This window comes from Anomalospiza imberbis, chromosome 10 (genome assembly GCF_031753505.1).
Source record: "Anomalospiza imberbis isolate Cuckoo-Finch-1a 21T00152 chromosome 10, ASM3175350v1, whole genome shotgun sequence".
Lineage (NCBI taxonomy): Eukaryota > Metazoa > Chordata > Aves > Passeriformes > Viduidae > Anomalospiza > Anomalospiza imberbis.
Window position 1 is genome coordinate 22,812,226 of NC_089690.1, and position 21,376 is coordinate 22,833,601.

Here is a 21,376-nt window from a genome sequence, read left to right on the forward strand (position 1 = left end):
TTTTTTACCAGATAATGATGAATAATTTCAGTTTAACATTTCATAAAAGGAAAAAGTGCTTAACAGTCCTTTGTTGTATGCCTTTGGTGTGAGTGAAGGAATTCAGTAATGCATAAAGGAATTTCCTTTTTTTATTGTCACTTTATTAGCTGATTTGCTCAAATGTGAGAATTAATGGCAATTCAGCTGCACTGTGTTAATGGCCTAATCATTAATTTGCATGTGAGTTATTCTAATAATAATTAGAGGGAGCTCATTTGTTATTAATCTGGGGGCAGTGAGCATGACTTTAAAATAATAATCCAATTAACACGCATTGAGTGGAAATTTTATAGTTTCCATAGCATGAGTGGCTGCTGCTGTAATTTGAAAATATTATTTCACGGCACCAACCTGAAACTGGGGTGTTTTAAAGAACAAGGCAATGAATCATATCAGGTGTCAGGAGTTAATTGTGCTGAGCTGGTGGCAGGAAATAGGAACCAGCACTTGTGACAAGTTTCTTTTGTCTCTTTAGAGGCCACAGAAAGGTATTTACAGAGGAAAGAATCATCTTCCCAAGAGTCAGGCACGTGAAGCACTGATTAGGGCAGGAGGGAAGAGTAACTGGTGAGTTAGAAACTTTGTTTTGATAATTTGGTAAGGGAGCCTGTGTTCCCCTCTAGAGCAAGCTTGATTGAAGGGGAGCTGTGAGAGGACTCTGGCCAGCCTGGAGCAGGCTAGCCCCTTGAGGGGCAAATTCAGGCAAGGAAAAGATACATTTCCTAGCTAGTTTAATGCTATGTTTATATCTTGAGAAGCTAGTCATGGCAATTAGAAAGATTCTACTGTTGTGCTGGGGTTACAGGCTTTTCTGATACTGTATTAGATGTAAGAAACAAAAATAGGAGGTTTTTTTGTTGTTGGTGTTAACTGGCTGATTGCAGGTAAATCCTATAGAAGTTTCTGGTTTAGTCATGCAATAAAATAATGATATGAAGGCAGGCTTACAGCTAGATTTGCTGGCAGCACAGCTCTAAGCTCCAGAGGTGACCATGCTGTTCAATATCTCGCGCAGTTATATGCTGCTACGGCACTGTTAACTAGATAAGTTGCTGTTATACTACAGAATGTAGTATAAAATTTCTCTTGCATCATTCCTGATTTTCTTTTATTTATTTAAAGGGAAAAATACCTTTATTCAGATGGGAAAAAAAAAAGGCTTTAAAATTAATGGTATTTTCCTAAAGTTATATTCTGTGGTATTTACAATTGTGAGAGTGCTGTAGAGGATACCAAAACTGCCTTAGGTGGAGATATTGATGTTTTCAGCTGACTGTTCAAGGAGGGAGGGTGTGATGTGCTTTTTGCATCACAGTAGATAACAGACTGTTCAGAGTGGTCAGAGAGCCCATAACTCAACAGGAGACAGCCTTTGTGGGAATTGGAAAAACAGAAACTTCTGAAGAGCTTGATTTACAGTCTTAGAAGAAGTTTAGATGGATGTAAAAATAAAATACACAGACATTAAGCAGAAAAATAATAAACTTATGTTTCTAGAGTTGTAAGAAAGAATATGCCTTAAATAAGTGAGAAACTGTATTGGTAAGATGGTGAAGGGTTTATGGTGTAGCAATATAATAGTGTGGAGTAAGCTGAGAGTTTAGAAGTTATAATAAAAGCAAATGTGTCCGTGAGTTAGAAGTCCATTGGATAAAAGTAAACCAGTGCAGCAAAATTAAGCAAAGATGATAGTCAGAAAAGCAAAATAACCCTTGTAACAACTGTCTATTGGGTTAGAAAGTTCTATATTGCCTTGTAACAAAGAACTTGAGACTACTTTGAGCTATGGCTGACTGCTTGCTCTTTTAAACCTCACGGCCTCTGAGACTGATGTTTACCTGAGCAATAAATTGTTTTTAGCCTGACTGTGGTCCCATCCCTTCATTTAAAGTGGTGATAATGGTTAAGTCTTATCTAAATCTATCCAAACCTAGACGATCATTGTTTTCAGCAGTGGCTCAGTGGCTCTCCTGTGCCCAATGTGTGCTGAACTCCTTTGGTCAGGACACCTTTGGGTAAAAGAGGTCACAGCTGCACATGCTTTGTGCCAGCTGGGAGGAGAAACATTCCTCTATTAGTGCGGTTTGATGTGTCTGGCAATGACAAGTGTCGCATTTGGTGTGGTCATACTAAGCCATGAGGTCCAACCAGCCTGCAGTCCTTATCTTCTGCATTGTGCTGCTTTAGATTTCATGGGAGGGATTTTGTGTGAGGGAAGTTTATAAGTACATGTGGCCATAATATGTGTTGGAAATGGATTTGTAGAGAATTCTCAAAGCCTGATAGAAAGCTCACACAGTGTGCATCTCTATGCAAACCTTGAGATAAGAAATGCTGACTTAGAAATGCCATGGAATAGGACAGACATTGCTGAGAGAGAAATGGAGCCAGAAACGAGTTTCAAAGGATGGCCTTGCAAATGAGACTGGATACTTTGAGAAATAGAACTGTGAAAGGTGCATTGTAGTGGGACCCACGAGGGGTAATTTTAGATGATTGGCTTTAAGGCATCTACAGCATGGTGGGGCTAAAGCTGATAGGCCAAGAAACACTTCTAGTGCATTGTAATTAGGAAATAGTCGGCTTCTGGTTGTGATGGAGTGAATTATAACACCTGTATTGTCTCACCCTTCAAATGAGACTGAAAATGGAATAAAAGTTTTTAAAACACCTCTCAGTTACTCCATCTCTGAGTCAAAAAAGAACTTAATCCAACAAATATGTTATTAATGGTACTGTAATTTACTAACAAGATCTGTGAACAGTGTTCTCTGACTGTACAGGACTTGTAACAGGAAGGACCCTGGAAACAAGGCAAAGCATTCCTCTTGGAAGTCTGCACAAACACCCCATGGAGCTTGTTTGAAGTTGGGTGAAGGACTGCAGCATTGGTACATATAAATAAATAAAACTTGGATAAAAGCAGCTTGGAAAAATGGCAGTGAGAAGGATGACAAGTTCTAGACAAGCAACTTCTTACCCACAATGGAAATTACATTTGCTAACACAGTTTAGTTGTGTTGGTGGCTGGCTCTGAGGGAAGGATGATCACACTCAGGATCTGAAGGTGGTTTGGAAATTAAGATAAACACTAGTAAGAATCTGATCAGAAAGCAAGATTTATCCAACCCAAAGCAGAGAAGGACAGGGCCAACTTTTGGAGTCTCCAGGGAAATGGTGCATTATGCCAAAAATATAAAGATATGATCTGTGTGGCAAGACTGAAAAGGAACTAGATATACTAACCCCAATCCTTGAAGGCTGGCTGGCAGTGTTCTGAAGGTAGATGTCAATTTTGTAAAGCCTTCTCAACACACTTTGTGCTGAAAAGGATATGGAACTATGCAATGTTTTACCAAACTCTACATTGCACAAGGCAAGTGGATTTATTGCTGAAGAAAGAGGAAATATTGATATAAATTGAACAATAAAAAGTCAAGGGCAGAGGTGGTCCCCAGGTGGACTGAAATATTTCTAGATATTTGTGTCAAACCACTTGGGTAGTGAAAGGAGTTAAAAATCATAATGTTCAATGTTTCTCATTCAAGAGGTAAGTGGTGATATTCAAGTATCTTCTTGACCTAGGAACAGTGTGACTTTTTTACCCCTTTCCTTCTTTCTTTGAGAACAGAACAGAGGAGACTTTTCTGCTTGGACTATCTCACTTCTGGAGAAAAGCTCTTGAGATAAGAGGCTCATCTGCATCAGTCCCATGGGTTTCCTATTAGGCTGAATAGAGATACTGTATCCTGCTCAGCTGAAAAAGATAGAAGCACTATTCTTCCTGTTCCATTTATCATACCTCTATCATTCTCCATGAATGAAGGAGTGAATGAAGGATCTTTTGGTTCCTAGTTCATTAATATTTGCAGCAGCAGAAGCAAGTACCTCTTGGAGCTGTGTAGAGTTCCTGCAGGATTTTTAGGTGAAGTTGTTGTGAGGGTAAGTACATTCTTTTGTGTAGTAATCACCCATGTTTTCTCCTCAAATAATCTCTCATCTAATTGCAGCTAGATGCTGAAGTACTTGCTCAAGATTAGGGAAAAAGTGAGAAATAACTGTTAGATGTAGGCCTCTCTATTGTTCAGTGAGTCTTTGAAAATTGTATGTAGTGTCCAAGTCAGAGCCCAGGTGCCTTTGCAAGCAGCCATACATATCCACCTCTTACAGAAACACACAAAGGGAAGGCTCTGCTGTATTTGTGCTGACATCTTAGGGAGGTTCTTTGTGAACCTCAATTTTCACTGCTCAGTTTAATGTAGAAATCTTCCAGCAATATCAATTCATGGATGTTAACTGGTGATTTTGGTGATTTAGACCAAGCTATATAGGACCACGGTAAAAGACTAATTTCTTTAATCTGCTTGTCAGGGCTGAATATGCAGAGATGGTACTTAGGCAGTCATGGAAGAGGGGGAAAAAAAAAAAAGTAAGTCTTTGATATTCACAACCTTTTATGACAACACATTTTAGTGAAGTTATAAATAATATCAAAAAGCACTTTCTGGATTTCTAAGCCTTCTATGATAATAGATAAAATGTATAGAGTAAAATTAGAAAAAACTAGTTATGCCATGTCAAAGCTGTTGATGGTGTAAAATTCTCATATCCTTTTCTCTCTAGATGATATGTTTCTAAGTCTATAATCTAGCCTCATACAGGAATTGATACATATCTTTAATTCTTGTTGCCTTTCCTGTGCTGGCTTAGTTCCGATACACTCATTTTGTAACAAGAACTGGAAAGGCTCAAGATAAGATTTGCTCCATGAATTTATACAGAAAATATAACATTCTATTCTTAGTAGTTCTTTATTCCTCACAGCATTTTTCAGATCACTTCTGAATACTTTGAATAATACATGTTCCCACACATGTTCACCTGGGACCACAATAGTGAACTTCTTTTATCATGAAAAGATGCTTTCCTTCCTACTTTGTTGTTTATCTTTTAGTGGGTTATTAATGCTTGAAGGCTGCTGCCTTTTATTTGTAACAGTTATACTTCTTTAAGAGCCTTTGAGATATCTTGATAAACCTCTTTGAAAAATTGAGTTTCTTTTCACCTCTGTCCACAGCTGTCCTACTCCCTAAAAAAATCCCAATGCACTTTGTTTTCTTCCTGTGGCAGAGTTATGCCTTTTTTTTTCACTGTAGTTTTAGCCAAGATATCTGACATAATGCAGACTTACTGCATAAATCTTTATAGTGTTATGTCATTGTTTGGCATAGGTGATAGGGTGGGGAGTGTTACCCTCAGAACTACATATCTGCTAAAAGCCAGTACAAAAGCAACCAGAACACAACTGATCCACTTTCCTTTTACCCCTTATCACTATGATTTCCAGCTTTGGTTCTGCTAGGACCTTTACTTGGGACATCTTGCTAGTCATATCATGAGCTTTTTCCTTCCATCTGTGAGGCAGCTGAGCTGTTCAAGGAAGGCTTTTTTTTTTTTTGTGGGCTTCTCTATAGTTACCCAAGTTCATGTCATCTACCAGCTGCCTTGCTGTAGTGTTCCTGGGGGAGCCCCCAAGGAGCTTTTGAGGAGCACTGTAATGCTAAAGAAACACCTGCTCTCATAGTGCTATGTGCTATGCAAACTGAATAAATAACCAGAGTTAATTCAAGGGTATCAGAGAAAGTCTTGTCCTGGGTGCTGTCACCTGAATGTGAAGCCATGGGCAGTGGTTACACTTAGCCTTAAAAATCACTCCCTTTATTGAGTGACATACTCAATTTGTTATACCAACAGAATCCCAAGACCTGAAAACTCATCATCCATAGAAGTAGTACCTAGTTGTGTACCTAACCCATTATAGCTTGTCATTTTGAACTGGATCTGACCCTCAACAGCATCAGCCTTCAGTTGGAAGTTTAAATTCAGTCTAAATGTCTGGGTAAGGCAACTGGATGCAGAAAGCAAGGTATTTGAGGCTCCTTTTCAAACGGTTGTAATTCAGATTTATTGCTCTGTGGATTTTTATCCCTTAGTTCATCACTTCCTGGTGGTACTGGCCTAGCAGTATCTCTAGCTCGTTTTCACACTTGCCACACAGGTAATGTCTTTTCATTTTTGGCATAATGCACCATTTCCCTGGAGACTCCAAAAGTTGGCTCTGTCCTTCTCTGCTTTGGGTTGGATAAGTCTTGTTTTCTGATCAGATTCTTACTAGTGTTTATCTTAATTTCCAAACCACCTTCAGATCCTGAGTGTGGTCATCCTTCCCAAAGCAATGGTGGCCAGAGGACTGAGCTTACCTGCTTGCTGTATTTCTTGAATTTTCTGTCATCTAACTGGCCAGAGCTCTGGTGACTTCCCTTACCCATCTTATAAGGACATATCACACTGTGGCATCACCTTGTGACATACACTTCCTCAGATGTAGAACAGCTGGATGGCAATCTTTAAGGTCTTTTGGAGTCTCAGCAAATAGTCACATCTGCCCAGGAAATACATTATTATTTTGAAGAGAGACCTTTAATCAGAAGTAAGTTATACTATACCTTCTGGTTAAGGAGTTTTTCTTGTTTTGCAGTGAATATTGATGTTGGCAGATGTTTTATCTGTAGGAGACTTGATGAAACATCTTTTCAGAAGAAAAAGTGACTCGCTTACTTGCAAGACCAGCATGTTCCTTTGCCCTTGGAGGCAAATAAGGAACCAGCCTCTTTGATACAGAGCTATTTTTGTCTCCCTCTGAACACTGCTTATCATGCATTATGCATTTTTTTTATAAAAAATGCTGTCAGCAGATACAGCCAGCCATTAACCTCAAGTAATTCCTATTTAAAGATAGCACCTGTAGTGAGTTCATTCAATTGTGTGGGACAGAGGCCTTAGGTCACTTGCTGATGATGGCAGAGACCTGATCCTGAAATGGCATTATCAGCATTTTGCATCCTGTCCTGTTTGGGAGATTACTGTATGTCTGCAATCTGCTTTGGTCAGTGTGGTGGTGGTGTAAAATCAGCTGGGAATTAAACTCTAAAAAAACCTGCTCCCCTTTATCCCCACCTCCTCTGATGAGAGAGGGACAAAGGCGGAGACTACAGGTTGAGATAACAATTTAATGAAAACAAACAGCAAAGGTATAAGAAACAAACAACCACAGCAACAATATTAATAATGAAAGCATAGAAAAGACAGGGCGATTTACACACAAGGAGGTGCTCAGCACATCAACTCAGTTCAGCATGGCTGATGAGACAAAGGCAAGGTGGTTCCCTCAGCCTGGCGGTGACACACGGTAATTCCCTGGATAAAGACAAGACATCGATGCTCCCACAGCCTGGTGGTGACATGTGGTAATTCCCAGCATAAAGACAAGATGTGGATGTTCCCTCAGTCTAGCACGTGGTTATTCCTGGGATAAAGACAAAATGGTTCCCTCAGCCTGATGGTGACACACGGTTATTCCCAGGAAAAAAACAAGATGTGGGTGTTCCCATAGCCTGCTGGTGACATGCAGTTATTCCAGGGATAAAGACAAGATGGTTCCCTCAGTCTGGTGGTTAAATGTGGTTATGCCCAGGACAAAGACAAGATGAGCATGTTCCTGAATCTGGTGCTCCCCTTCCCTGAGCCAGTGAAGAGCAATGATGGACAAACTCTCATGAGGGATGGGAAGAGATGGACAGCAGTGTGAGAGAGGCAGAGGCCATGGCACTGGCCACTGTCAACATCCCCAAAGAAAAACAGGAATGAATGGTGCCACTTCTGGTGTGTGTTCAATTTTTTCCTTCTTTGAAGCTACACCTCCAGTGGTGATGTGGAATAGCGACCCTGCCACCCTCACGTGGCTCTAAGCTACTCCCCCTTGGCAACTGTGATAAAACCAGGACAGTTTCAGTGACACAGGATCTTCCTGTTCTCAGTGCTGCAGTGAGTGCTTTCAATATTGCCTTTTTGAGCAACAAGGATAGGAAGAAGGGACTTGTACAAAAAGCAGTAGATCAAGGGGTGGTGGGACCCCTTTTGCACCCCTCAGGCAGAGTGCCCTTGGCAGCAAGGTCACAGTGCTCCTGACTAATGTGATGTAATTGCCACTGGGCAATGGAACCACTCTCACAGCATGATCATCTCTGCAGGCTAGGTTTTAGCTTTTATATTTTTCAGACTCTGTGCTGCTTTAATGTGTGGGTCTGGGCTTCATGTTAGGGGATGGTGAGCTCTCTGCACAGAGTATGGAGACAAAACAATTCCTTCTCCAGCTGGGGACCAAGGACAAATGATCCAAATCTTAGCCCCAAGAGCACAAACAACATGGGCTGAAGAGAAAAACAAGCAGGATGGGACTGCATGGTCTAAAGCTGGAATTGGACATTGAACTCCAATATGCAAATGGAGCAGAACTTAGGAAAGTGAGAGACAGACCCCGTGACCAGTCGTGCATTTTGTGACCATTTTGGGTTGTGCTGCCCAAGGTGCATCCACGGAGGCCTTTTAATAAATCCCTACTTTATTCTTTAACTCTGTGTAGCCTTTGTTCTAGCTCAGCCTACACAAGGCATCATAGGCAAGATCTATGTTGAGGCCTTATGTCCTGTTGTGTGAGGTTCATAGGCTAATGTAACTGGTTGGATAGGTTTTTAAGGTAGAAAAGCTTAGGTCACTTTTATTTAGAAGAATTTACTTAGAGGCTGACGTCCACATTGCTGACTCACTGTGAGAGAGGGTGGTGGTACAGACAGGAAGGTGTGAGCAGTGAGGGAACATCAACTGCCTGAGCATTTGTTGCCCAGGTTTTGAAAATACTCTTCCAATTAGAGCCATCTATTCAAATTTGTTCCTCAGTATTCTGTTTTGCCTTGTGTTCACTACATTCGTGGTGTAGACTGACAAGATGTTTAGTGGTCCTGGCAGAATTGTGGTTGACTGATGTAAATATTTCCTGCCAGCATATGTTGAATAGTTTACATTTGTCAAAGTCAATCCATCCTGGTCTCTTCCTGTCTGGATCAGTACCAAAACAGAGTCTGTACTTGCAGGAGTGAACAGCTAGTCAGTCTGTGAGAAGTCAGTTATTCACTGTATCTCCTTAACTATATTTGCTGCTGCTTTGTTGAAAGTGTGTTCTTGCAAATTTAGAGGAGAAACCCGCCTCCTGTTAAAGTTTAGGACTGTTTAGTAAAATTCTTGGATTTTAGAGTTTCACTTGACACACCAAGTGGCAAATGAGCAGTGTCTGCAGCTTGCTTGTTTGGTGTCCCTCTACTTTGCACCAGCTGGGATCTTCACCAAATGATTAACAGGCATCTGTGCAGAAATATTTTACTCTAAACTGCTTGTATAAAAACTTCAGAGGGATGAAGCAATTTTGTCTTTACAGACATTACCCCTAAGCATGTGAAATATGAACAGACCTTTAATGTTTTTGTAAATTCATTACAATGGGTTTTAAACCAGTTTGACCTAAGAGTTACCAACCCAGATTAGACCATGTAAAGCTGACTAGAGCTTGTTTTTGGGGAAACACATTCTGAAGTGGCTGATAGTTAATTTCTAAGAATGCTTTGAGTCTTCCCTGTGTGAAGTGGGTGCTATTTTATTTGCATTCAATAGTTGCCTTTACATCCATCATTAACTTGAACTGAATGCATGGATGTTGTGGGCTATCAGAATTAGCTTGAACTGAATGCATGGATGTTGTGGGCTATCAAAATTAGCTTGAACTGAATGCATGGATGTTGTGGGCTATCAAAATTAGCTTGAACTGAATGCATGGATGTTGAGGGCTATCAGAGTCCTGGTATTCAGACTGAGAAAACAGCTGGAAGCTGCTTCTCATGCTCTTGCAGAAAGTGGGTATATACAGTGGGAATAGGCTCCTTTGTCACTGTTTAGCAAGTGCTATACACTTGCTACCAGCCAGGCTGGATACTGTGGAAGCTGCTTACACAAGGTAGTAAATAACTGTTTCCTTAGGAAGTTGTATTCCAAATAATAATGCTCTAGTTAGTGTTCTGCCCCCTCCTCAATTTGTTGGAACTCTAACAAGAAAATTTAAAACTGCCTTCTGATGGACGGTAAGTGCCCTTTTCCCAATAACAGATATATGTGTGGGTAGCCTTTTCTGGCTCTGGCATGTCTAATTCATCTTGTCATTTGCAGAAACATGTACTCAGGTATAGGAAATAGGGACTAGAGAAGGGTGGTCTGATATGAATACTGGGCACCTACCTGGTATTATGTTGATCTGCTTTTGTGAGCAGGAGGAACTTGAAGCCCAGTAGAAACCCAGTTCATGCAGCAGCTCATCCTCTCCTCACTGTGGGGTCTGCTGGATTCTTGGGCTGTGTTGATGCAGTAATAAAAGATGTGCTTGGCTAACCCTTGCTTGTCTACCACCTTCTGGGTTTCACTGCTCGTCCTTCAGGCCCAGGAATCACAGCCATTTGTGCCTACTCTGTGCATGCTTTTAGTGGGTTTGTACTCCCTTGTCCGCTCAGATTGTGTGGAATTTGCTGGGATTTTGACACTTTTTCCCTGCACAGATCATATTGAAATATTTCGACTATCTGTTGTAAATACCTTGCAGATTTTTTTCCTTTTACTGACAGATTCTCTTCCTTCATTAACTTTTGTAGTTAACCTGTATTTGCCTTGCTGTTTCAAATACAGCTGCACTATATACCCTCTTTGCCATCTGTCAAGGATATTTTTCTAAAGCAATGTTTTAGTCTGTACACTCTGATAGCTGTGACAAAGTTGGCTGCAGAGCAACTAACACCTGTGGAGAAGGTCAAAATTTCAGCATTTGAGCTGTGATTTCCTCATCACCATAAGCTTTCTTCCAACATCTAGATCAAACTGTCGTCAGGATTACATCAACATGCTATGCTTATACCCTGACACCATTCTTCAGCTTTCATGATTATTGAACCTTCAATAACTGCCTTCCTGTGCCCTCAATCACAGACTGCTTAGGTGGCTACAGGTGTAGAACTTCATGAACATTGAAATAACACCTCGATTGGTTTCAGCAATTGTGATCCTCTGATATCTATTATTAGCCTTGCCACCTGTTTTCTAGATAAACTGGTCTGTCACTAATTTATTGGGCTGGAGGAGTGGAGCATCTTAATCAAGATCTTACCTGGATCAAAGCCAGGGAAAGCATTAACTCATCTACTTTGATCTCTACTATATCAATTCAAATAACTGGATTAAATTCTTTGGCTTTGTTTTAGTCAGCAACTTTGTTTTGTGTACTACAGTTTAGGTCTGTCCCCAAAATGATGCATTTTGACCATGTTGAAAAGTGCTTAGAAATTTGCATAGGTGAGAACTGTCCAGTAATCCATACTGCCCCCTCATTTCACCAACAGGATGATTAGACCATGCCATTGTTTTGAAGAGCTTGTTTTCCTGGGTTTTTGGTTTGTTTTGTCTTGTTTTGTTTTTCCTGCAAGTACTTCTGCATTCTTCCTTTTCAGAAAGGGACAACAGGATGGCTCTAGCTGAAAGCTGGAGATGCTTTCACTGAATGCAAAGCTTAGCTTCAAGGAGAAATCTAAATAGCTAGCTCTGAGTAAGCAGATACCACATGCAAAAATGAGTCATTGTTCCTATAATATGTGCATGATGCCTGTGTTCTGTGTCAAATTACAGAGCCCTGAAGCTTATTAATCTGCTGTGGTTTTGCTGTAATGAGATTGGAAGGGCATAGTTAGTACATGATCCATGAACTACAGCAAAAAATAATCCAGGAATGAGGATTACCTCCTAAATGAATGGAAAGTTCTCACTTTTACACCAGACTTTGTACTACTTTTTTGTAAATATTTTGTAGTATTTACAAATACTTTGTAAATATTTTTAAGGTCCAGGCCATTTCTACCCTTCCCTTGAAAAGCTGAGCCTCAGTACAGTTACCAGGCGTGCCTCCCAGTTTGCACACAGGTTACATGAAAGCCTGTGCAAAATCTGAATACTTGGAATATGCTGTGATTCATAAGCGTAATGCTTGCTGCTCCAAGCCCTTAGTTCTCTCCTAGGCCTGCAGATCAAATCTTCAGCAGATGTCCAGGGTGGGTGTTATTCACAACAACCTGGGCTGTACACAGACTCATGAAACTTCCTAGTTCCTTCTGGGCTGCTGCTACTGTGGGAAATAGTAAAGGTAAGAAGATTTCCAGAAACCTGTAAAAGCAGACCTTAGAAACAGAAAGAAAGAAAACCTGCAGCTGCAAAGTCTGAAAGCAGTAAAGTTACTATATTATACTAAGGAAGGACATGAAAAAACAGCTTGAGTTTTAATCTTGGCTAAGATGGACCTTAAAATTAAAAAATATATGCTTAGCATGATAGTAGAAGGTTTTATGCTTAATACTGGAGTACTGTGTATTGTTAATAGAGAGCAAACAAGCCAGCATTGTGTGAAGCAGGTTTTAGTGATTGGCTAGAACAACTGCCTGTGAGCTTTAGCAATGTGCTATTGGCTGGGAAGTTTTAAAAATGCTCTGTAACAAAGAAATCTTTGGCTGCTGCTAGCTGTACATGAGCTTTGCCATCTTCCAATTGTCTCAGCCCTGTAATGAGGCTGATGCTGCAAATAAAGCTCAAGGAACGAATGCCTCTAGTCTTGTCCTGTTTGTGAAAAACCCCAACACTGCTACATTAGCTGGATTCAGATATGCCCACTTTGGTTTTGGCAGCAGTTGGAGCAAAGCTCAAATTGTGTTCAAGCCTGTGCATGATTCTGTTATAAGCTGTCAAATTACTAGAAATGGTTCTGTGGTAAATCAGAAAGCAGACTTACAGTGCTACTTCTGATGAGCTGAATTAGGCTGGCCTCACAGGACTAGGGCCAAACTTAGTTTTTCAGAAAATATTTGTGGCTTGAGGGATGATTTGAGAAGCATGCTATGCTGTGTTAATTGTGTATGGTAAACTATTTTGGGTGCAGTGGACCTGATCAGCCTTGAAAAAATGAAGAATCTTGTAAAAACCTACTTGCCTCAAGAGTGTTATTCTTTATGTATGTGAGATGCAACTGAGCTGAGTTAGGAATTCTATGCTACAGAAAGTAGGGTTAGGTCTTGATGTTCAGAATGAAGAGAAGATAGAAATATATAAAAATATATAATATATATTTAAAATATATATTTTCATTTATATATATAATAAATATAAAATATAACAGATATTTTATTTATAGTTATAATACATATTATATATTATATAAAATAAATTACTACACCTAGTATAAATAATATTATTATTTATTCTAACATAATAATAATAATAGAAATATATCTTACTATATATTATTATATATTATTACTATATAACATATAGTAATAATATATATTATTATATATCATTAATATATTATATATTTTATTTAGGTCTTATTTATTTATATATAGATAACATTAATATTATATATTATATGATACAACATATTAATAGTATATAAAATATATTTAAAATATACTATATTAATAATATAATATAAATATATAATAAATATATAATATTTCAAGTATAGGTTATTTTGATAAAATAATTGATATGATCTTGGAATTTACAGGCTTTTATTTAATGATGATTCCATAAAGCCGGGTATTGTTTAGGATAGTAGCCCTTAGTGAATCTGGGCCCTGGCTTTTGCAGCTGTCAGGTCTGACCTGAGCCACCGTGCCTGTGTAGTTAAAGGAAGCTCTTGCAAAGTCCTGTGGAGTTCTGAGTTCTGCTGAAGGCTTCTTCTGGGGGTGCTGCTCTAAGTCAGGGGTTTACAGCTCCACTTTCTGCTGTGCCTACCATGAATAATGCCTACCATTATTGTTGTTACAGACTGTGTGTGCTTGCAGAGGAAGTTTATTCATTTTCATGTGTGTGAAGCCAAACCATTGTTTCAGCTTGGAAGTGAAGGAGGCCTGGGGACAGAGCTTACACAGCTCTGAAATGTCACCTTTTCCATTTGCTGGGTGATAGGCAGTGTAGTTTACAATTTCAGAATATCCTTGTGATATTAAACCTTTATCAGCTTCCTCCTAGCCACTAGACAGAGAGTCATAAATTCTCAGGTCATTCTTTGTACATAAGAATGTAATTTTTACTGAATCCAGGCTCCTATGCTGAGCTAGTAAGGCTGTATGTCAAAGGTGAGGGTAACTTGATATACACTGGCATCAATAGAAGCAAGCTGAGTGATCTGCAGTCTGACATGGTTCTGCCACTGTAATCACCATTTTAGGATATTTTACCTGAGTATTAAAATATTATTCCTTTATAGAAAAATCTTCTGAAGGCAGTAGTTCTTTCTGTAGCTAGACAGGAGTTGTTTAAATGTGGAATGGAGCTGCTGCTTAATCTCTTGGTCTTGACTCCTCCAAGGAAACAATATTGTTGTGAGGGTAACCTGTAGGATTGCAGAGTTTTGTTAACAAAGGAATGTGACACACATTCTTGAACTTAATCCTAGCTTTACCCTTCTGCTCCCATGAGATTTAGGGTCAAAACTACTTAAAAACTGATCTTTGCAGGCAAAGGAGTGTTTTTTCATGCTTTTCAACTAATTTGATTAGTGTGGAATTTAATATTTCTTTTAGATTTTCTAGGAAAGTGGTGGCAATGGGATAAAAACTGGAGTTTGATCTCTTGCTAGATTTCACTATCTATTGCTTTATTTTGTGTAGAGTTCCAAGGGAAACAAATAAGAGGTTTTCCATAGAAATCAAAAACTGTAGGGTTTTGTCCTGGAATGACAATGAGTGTTTCCAGTACTTGGGCAGACCTTGGCAAGCAGCAGCGTGGTGCTACTCACTGCTGTGAATGTTCTTCATTGACACAGAGCCACTTAGAGTGGCCAGCCATGTGGAAGGAGCAGCAAGGGAGGGAGTCTGAGCCTTCTGTTTGTGCTTAGTGCCCTGCTGTGGCTTCTACAGGCCAACAGCAAAATGCTGAGAATCTGGCTGTGTGAAGATTTTGATAGGACAGTTTCTACAGCATTGTAATGCACCAGAGGAACAGCACCAGGATTCCAAATACTTGTGATTGGTGTTTTGAAATAAACTTGATAAGTGGTTTACAATGTGGGGAATTCAGGCTCTCTGTCCCAGGATAGCACAGAAACCCAGCCCTGTGGGTAGATACAAACTACTCTTATCTACTTTGTTTCCTTTCTGAAGAAAAGTGTTAGTGATGACTGGGCAACACTTGACAAGTGTTTGCAATGTAGGACTACAAAGGACTGCTCCAACTGTCTGAGATAAGATGCATGACATCTGACAGAGCTGTTGAAAAGGAGGGCATGAGAAGGAAGGATAAGCTGGAAAGTTTTATTATGAAGGAAAGCCATATAGTACAAATGTGACCATTCATCCATAGCCTTGTTTTAGAATTTGTCTTTGGGAGCTCCCTGCCTTAATGCTTAATGCTATGTGACATTATTTCAGGTTAAGGGTAACAAGCTATTGTCAGCCTTCCTGAGAAGACAGAACTGTGCCTGTGATGCAGGTCCTTTTTCTTCTAACAAAAAAAGGATGGGAAGCAGTGGTAAATTCTGGTATAAACCCTTCTTGGAGCACCAAAGTAAAATTGTCTTTGCTGGTTTATTTATATTATTTAAATTGTTTAGTTTCCCCTTATTTTGACACTAACAGATTCCAAAACAAGTCAATAGCCCTGGCATCCAGGTTATCCCACAGTACCAGGGGAGGAAGGAGAGGAAGGATGTAAAACAGGATGATATCTGATGTGTGAAACCCCTGCTACCCTGAAATTCAGAAGAAAATTGAAGATAAGAATGATAAAGTCCAAACCAGCATATGGGAAGCTGATAGCACTGTAAGGGGTAGGCTGTTTATAAACATCACCTTGAAGAGAGAAGAGTCAGGTCTACAGTTTGTGGCTCAGCAGGCAAACAGGAGCTGCTAGAGCTACTGAGACAAGAGGTTCAGTCCTCACTTTGCACTGCTCCTAACAATTCACACCCCCTCCTACCTCCCAGTGATCTGCGATTGTTGGCATGGAGATTCAGAGCAGAAGAGGCATCATTTAAAGTACAAGTAAATGAAGAACAAAGCAGTTGAATGTTTTTCAATTTGTAGCAACGGTCCTCCAATTTTTAACTACACATGAAAATGAAAGCATTTAATGTACCATCTGAATGGTCTCACTGGAGTAAAGCTAAGAGTAAAGTATTTATGCACAAGTATGTTCATCATCACAATTGCAAGATGTTCTATATGGTGCAGTCTGTTCTTAGTGCTCTTGCCTTTTTAGCAATCTCAAAACTGTAAGACAATGATGTTCTGACAAACAGAGTCAGATAATGTAAGTTTGACTTCTCCTTGTGATGGTATGAAACTAATCTGAAACTTTAGAATGTGGGGAGGATGTGTGAAGTGGATCCTACATCTTGACTTTTGAGGAAGTTCTGAAAGTGTTGGTTGTTTCTGAGATATATATCACTAAACAATTGAAAACCTAAGTTGTGGTTTGGATTTTATCACTTCTCTCCAATGCCTTTCCTAGCCAGCATTTTAAAAAGTGGAATTTTGTTAATACTGTACTAATGGCAGAGTACCATTTGGTCACTCACAGCTACATTCTATTTTAGAAATGAAAGAACACTGACTTGGCTAAATCAGCCTCTGAATAGCTACTGCTGAAGATACATCTCTTGCAAGTTCTAATGTAAGTCAGACTTTTTATTCCCCTTGAATGCCTTTTTGACTGCGTGGAAAAGGGACTTTACTTTTGCTAAAAGCCTATCGACTCTAGCTGCTTTGTTTTACTTTTTAGATTTTAGTCTAAATACTAAGTGGTGCTTCTAATAGTATTTGAATTTCTGAAGTGGTAAAGAATTTGGTCACTAATGAGAAAATAGAAGGTACAGAAATATGCCTATTGCTTATCAAAAACAAAAAATCATCCTTGCTGCTATTGCTAGGAGGAGAAGAAATAATAAATAGATAAAAATAATTAAGCTAAAAAACTATTCTGTTCAAAATTATAGCCAGATTGTCATATCTTGTTGAATTACCTTTACTAGTGAACTCTAAGTCAAGCTATGAAACAGCTTCAGGCTCTCACTCTTCAAATTATATAGACTAGGCTTATCAAAATAAAAAGTGAAAATCTTCAGATTTATTCTGTAAAGCGGTCTGGAAACTCCTGCTGCAGCTGAGGGGTTTTGCTTTTGTTATAACTGACCAAAGAAAAGCTCAGAAATGCTGAGCTGGTACAGAAATAATGAGCAAAGCAAGGTGCTGACCTTCCCAGGGAATGTTTGCTAGCCAGCAGACAGGGGCTCGTGTCTGTGAAGAGCTTCAGGTGCTGAGGCACAGTGGAGGTGCCGAGGTACTGGGCTCTGATTTCTGAAGGAACTGTAGCTTGCCTTTTTATTTGGAGCTGGAATCTGACCTGGAGGATTGATGCTTGAGAGGCTGCCTGGAACACAGGCTGGACATAGTTAAAGGAATAAAGTGGGGATTTGTTGAAAGGCCTTCAAAGGATTCACCTTGGGCAGTGCAAGAGCCTGGCCGAGGCTACACCCAAGATGGATGATGGATCACACATTTTCACACTTTTATGGGTCACGAGTGTTCACACTTTTATAAGTTTTGGTCCGTTTCCATATTGGGGTTAATTGTCCGATTACAGCTGCAGGTTATGCAGTCACATCCTCTCAATCTGCTCTTCTCGATTCACTGTTGTTTGCACCTTCTGGGCCTGCAGTGGTGTCCTTGGTTCTGGGGCTGGAAAAGGATTGTTTTGTCTGACTGAGCTGTGAGAACTTACTAACACTTTATATGAAGTTGAGAGTTACACACGAATGCAGTACAGAATCTGGAAAATACAAAAGCTAAAACTCAAGGCATCAGTATGTTGAGAGTGAGACTTTTTTGCTTTGTCTTCTACAGGTAATAATCTCCCTGTGAGGCATGAAGCTGTTTCAAATTAGATACATGAATCTATACAACATAAGCATTTGCTAAAAGTCACCAATTCACTGAGGACTTGCTCTCTTATGCTGACGTTTGCTGGCTGTTTTTTTTTATAAAAAGCAAGAACAGCATTACACTGGCAGAGAGGCACAGGGGTTTTTGCATTGCTGCTCATGCCCCCAAAAGGAAGAGAAGGAAGGAGCAGGGCAAATGATTAGGATGTCCATGAGTTTTCTTAGGGGAAAAGATCAGTGGTGCCTGGTGAAATTTCCTCACCTGTGTGACCATGGCTAACACTTTGGAGTGCTCTGCACTGTGTTATTTGAAGGTAGTGGGTAGACATAGAGATAAAATACTTCCCTATTTGTTTTCCATCTGTGCTGCTTCTCAGCTTTTTCATTCACTACCACCTTGCCCCTTTCAGTGGAAATCAAACCTAATGCTTGAATCTACTTTTTTGAGTCAGTGCTGGTTTTTGCCAATTAAGCAAAATGAAGTTGAATATTCCTGGCACTGAAACTGTGGGACTGATTATGCTGCTTGTTCCCCCTCTATTTGCTGCAGACTACAGGCAGGTTTTCTCTGTGCCCTCGTTTTCCTAGTTGCAGGGAGGGGTAGCTGGAATGAGACTTCTGCCCTGGGGTGTCTGTAAACCTCAGTGAGAGATTCTTCAGAGAATGGTTTTCAACACCTTAATTAGTTCTCTGCAGTATATTTTTTCTCCTGACTGCATGAGGTCTGGGTTATGGTGCAAAGGCTCCTTGCCCATGGTATTTCTAAAATATTTCAAGAGTTTTAATTAGATGCCTTCCTAACTGTTGAGAAGATGTTCCTTGACAGTCAAATTTTCTTGAAGTGCCATCTTAAGAGCAAAACCTGTGATCCTGGGATCAGAGGAGATCTGAGCTGACTTCTAAGAAATCCGGTTTGACCTTGAGTAGGTGACGCTGTTGAGCCAGGGACAGGCGAAATGACTCGTACGATTTCAGAAGGCAAAATGAGCATTCATTCAAAAACACTTCTCTCTTTTATAGAGAACATTATGAACATTAATTCCATTGGTCTTAAAGTAAAAACATTTTACCTGATTGGTACACTGGACTTAGGTCAGTGTGGTAGAACAGATCTATAAACAATGTGAACGGAAAGCAAGATAATAGATTGTTTACATTCCTCTTGGACGTTTTCCCAGGCTTAGCCTGGCAGAAATCTTTCTCTTTTTCTCTCTGACTGAACTGAGAATATCCACAAGTAGGAATCTTAGGGCCAGTCCTCCACATGTTGCCTTATGCTGCAAATAGTGAAGTTGATGGATGGCGAGCTCTTTGAAATTCCATGATGAGCTGTTGGGGACACACTGTGCTATCAGCAGTAACTAAAAAGTTAATGAAAGTCATGCTTGCTGCAGACTTTGTGGGGAATAGATGCTAGCGGGAGTTTGTGTGGTGTATCTCCCCAATATTCTTGCTATGTGCTTTCTTCCTTCATCTCAAACGCTCCCAAGGTTTACCCTGAACTGATGAAGTAATAAAATAATTAATGGAAAACCCAGAGAAAGACTGTAATGGAATTCTTTGATCTTAGGGTGTTCAGTCAGTCAGAACCAGGAGTGAAAATTACCACTGTAGGGAAGAGTGTTTGTATGTAAGTACACATATAGTCTAAATATATATAGTTTTTTCATTATGTCAGCTGAAGGCACTGATTTGCAAATGAAATTTGGCAAGCAGACTTAGTGTTCTGTGCAAATGTACTGGCTAAAAAGCAGAAGGGGATTTTCCATATTGTCCAGGGCATCAGACTAGGATGGCCAGAGTAGGACGTGCTAATTTAGTTTATTTGCCTCAAATTCTGACCTTTAAAACTGACAGAGCAGCACTTTTTCTTCAGGAAGATTTAGGACAGAGATCCAATAAAAGCCTAAGGATTTTTTCACATGAAAACATGAGTTACCTGTGATAACCTATCCAAGTATCCATTCTTCAAATGTACCTGTTTATTCTATGTATGGTTGCTCTGTAAGCGTGATAGTAAGGGAATAAAAGAAATATGTTCTCTGAATAGTTATAAGTATATCTTAATTTTCACCAATATATCTTTGTACTAAAAGTAATTACATAGGATTGATAAATGCTTTTGCCTTTATAGAATAATTATGGAACATTCCAAAGGGATAATAAAAAATAATTTGTTATTTTATGGAACAGTTTAAACTGCAACAACTAACAGACAACACACTTAAGCATATGTACAAATGAAAGAAACATTTAATTTTACAACTCACTGTAGCTGGGGGATTTCTTACCACTCTATACTCAGCTCATAAAACTTCAGGTGTTTCTCACTAAAGCAAGTTTGCATTTTCTTGCAGTTCAATGAGTCTCAGCAGTCTTCCAGTACTCTCAAAGTAAAAATGAATTTGTCTCAATAAAAATAGTGTCAGAATGCCTTAAGGCTCCAGCTTGTGTTAGAGCTTGCTGATGGCCTGACTTTACTTTATTGGGACATTTTATACAGGCATATTAAAAGACAAGTTCTGTCTGAAGAACACAACAGTTAAAAAAAGGGCTGTGAGTGAGACGAAGCTGTAAAAGTGAATTGACTTGTCAGAGGTCACAGAACTTGTCAGTTGCCATGCCAAACTTGGCATTTCTTGAACTCCAATCCAGAAATGATCAAGCTGAGATATGTTCAGAAAATTTCAGGAGTTTGGCCTTTTATCACTTTTTTTTATTTTCAGAAAAGACAAATCAGAAGTGTGAAGCTTCTCCATATGTATGGGTCACCAAACTGCTCTTACCATCAGTGCTAGCACTGCAGCCATGCTGCAGGAATCTGTGCTTGCATTTGTGTTTGTTCTTCTGCGGCTTCCAAGCAGATTTACCATGGCTCTTAGTGATGGAGGAGCATTTAATCTGCACTTGCTGATTCCCCTTTGGATGAATTATCATGGGGAAGGAAAGAAGAGGTCTTAGATTAACTTGAAATATTATGGATATGGGATCATGGGTTTAGCTTCTGAGTTCAAAAGAACAGCAGGGAATTTGTATTCAGTGGACAACACTGAATTCAAAATATTTCCTGGTCTGGTCATAAGCAGAGGCCAAAAAGTGCTTCATGCTGACTGCTAAACCCGGTCCATTCCCTGGGCTCTTTCCTGTTCTGAACAGATATGAGCAAGTGTTGTTAAAAGCTCTAGATCTTTTGTCAAGACATAAATACATATTTAATAGTACACATAGAATGATGCAAAGAGAACCTTCCAGTTCTGGATGCTGACTCAGAGTGTAGGGATTTCATGTGCTCCTAAATCCTTGTGGTAGAGGGAAGATGTGTGACAGAAAATCCAATTTATTCAGAGCCAAAAGATGATAACCTTGAAACATTTTATTGAAGCATTTGGATTAGCTGAGATAGATGTTTCTTTCATGAGC

General features: G+C 39.5%; 1 long non-coding RNA gene across 1 annotated transcript; it reads left to right on the forward strand.

The window, feature by feature from the left end:
• The first annotated feature begins 483 nt into the window (after window positions 1-483).
• Window positions 484-16,219, forward strand: LOC137479595 (uncharacterized). Its single transcript, XR_011002375.1, has 3 exons — window positions 484-609; window positions 15,447-15,546; window positions 15,654-16,219. It is a non-coding gene; the product is annotated as an uncharacterized lncRNA (long non-coding RNA).
• The last annotated feature ends 5,157 nt before the right edge of the window (window positions 16,220-21,376 follow it).